The following is a 2,145-nucleotide window of genomic DNA, read 5'->3' as shown; positions in this document are numbered from 1 at the left end:
TGAGATACATGGGTGCTACAAGATAACCCTGAGCAGTGACAGGGAGAGTCCGAGCCCCCCCCCCCCCCCCCGCCACCAGAGCAAGCACCCCAACCTGGCCTGGAGGGGCTGAGTGCATTGGTTCGCCCAGGGCTGGCCCCATCGATTGTCCGCAGTGCAGTAGTTCTGGAGAAAAACTGTAGGAAGTAGGATTTTCCTCGTCAGCCCAGGAGGAAAATGCTCTTTGGGAAACAGTGGTAGACCCATGACGTCCTTTGACTGTGGTCTCCGTGAAGCCAAGTCTGAATATACTTGGGAAAACCAGCCTGCCCCTCATGGCTGCCCACCAGATAGGACTCTGCACCCCTGCTCTTTGCTGCCCCGCGGCAGGGAGGAAAGGGGAATTACGGGCGGGCTGGACTTGAAACACTGCTAAGGCCCCACCTGAATTTCAGGTGCCCCAGGGAGTCCTTTCAACCACCTGGAGTTGAGGCTGTTTCAAGGTACAGATGCAATATGTGTTTGTCTTGCTTTTGTTTGCCCCTGAATACAAGTACCAGCTGGAAGCCAGAAGGTGTGGAGTATTGCAAATAATTTTGACTGTAAATAAAGAGAATGTAAGAGTTTAAAAGCCAATGCTAAGAGCGGAGTCCTGGAAAGGGGTGGGGGGTTGGGGGTGGGGAATAAAGGGAATAAGAAATAAATTTACCAGAGGAAATAGAAAATACATAGGAATTGTAAAGCCCCCCTCCCCCACCATCCCCAATTGTCCTGGGAATAAAGATTCTGAGTTTCTATCCTGGGTCTCTTATTAAGCTGTGCCATAAGGAAACGGACTTCCTTCTTGCTTTTCTTTTCTTTTCTGGAAAGATTTTCCATGATATTTTCCATGATATGGTAATATCCCTATGTGCAATTCCTCCTCAAATTATCGATGTACAGAAAATAAGCTTTTGGACCTGTGATCTGCCTTGCTCAGTACTGAATGTGCCTACTATGTGCCAGGCACCGAGGTAGACCCTCAGAATCAATGATGGTGAAAAGATAGTTCATGCTACACTCAGGCAGCAAAGTCACACTCACAGTGAGACAGCGACATGACAGAGATGTCCCATGGGCTGTGAGAACGGAATGGGCCTGCCTGGTCTCCCTTGGGTAGTGAAGGGACATTGTAAAGGGGATGCCCTAAGAAGTGTCATACACAAATGTCTTCTTTCACCCCCAAAGCAACTCCAGCAGACACAATTCCCACAAGAGGGTGAAATGTATTGGTGGTGGTCTTTTATTAGTCATTCCTTTTGGACGAGGGTAATGTCTCTGTAGCATATGAAATTTGAAAATACATTTTACTTAAATGCTGAGGTTTGATGTGAATATTTACTGGGCAATATGCAACATCGAAATTCCTTTTTGATCAACCTATTTTATTGAAGATTGTTCTGCAAGAGGTATTAGACATTTGGAAAATATTAACTGTTTAACTTTCTTATCTAATTATCCTGATACCCTAGTTTATTAGCTATGTGATTGGAGATACAGAGCATTATCTTTCTGAGATTCAGTTTTTGTTTTAAAAGGGAGTAGTAATAATATCTACCTTTTAAGTTTATTTTGTAGAATTATGAAGATTTTATTTATTTGTTAGAGAGAGAGAGAAAGAAAGAGTGTGCGCAAGCAGGGGTAGTGGCAGGCAGAGGCAGAGGGAGAAACAGACTCCCTGCTGAGCAGGGAGCCCAATTTTAGACTCAATCCCAATACCCTGGATTATGACCTGAGCCGAAGGCAGACGCCCAACTGAAAGAGCCACCCAGACTGTCCGAAAATTAAATGAGATAATGCATTCCAGGAGCCTCGTACCTGGCCTGTGCTCAGTGAATGGTAACTATTATTAAAATTAGTCTATAATTACAAATAATTATAATAATAAATACTTTTCCTTTTTCTGCTGAATTATGCATAGGACAAAGTGAATGGGAATAATGACAATCATTTTGTGAATTTGGTGGATGAAGCCTACTAAAATGGTTCCATAAATTTTTGAGTGGAATAATCCAGTAGTGCTGAAGAGTAACTTACTTAATAGGACAGATGTCAAAATCCTATTTCCCTGGCTGTGCAGACAGAGTGTCATAGTGAGGTTACCCACAATGGCCCACATTCTCAAGA

The sequence above is a fragment of the Mustela lutreola genome, chromosome 6 (assembly GCF_030435805.1).
Source record: "Mustela lutreola isolate mMusLut2 chromosome 6, mMusLut2.pri, whole genome shotgun sequence".
NCBI classification, from domain to species: Eukaryota; Metazoa; Chordata; class Mammalia; order Carnivora; family Mustelidae; genus Mustela; species Mustela lutreola.
Note: the sequence above shows the minus strand (reverse complement) of the source record.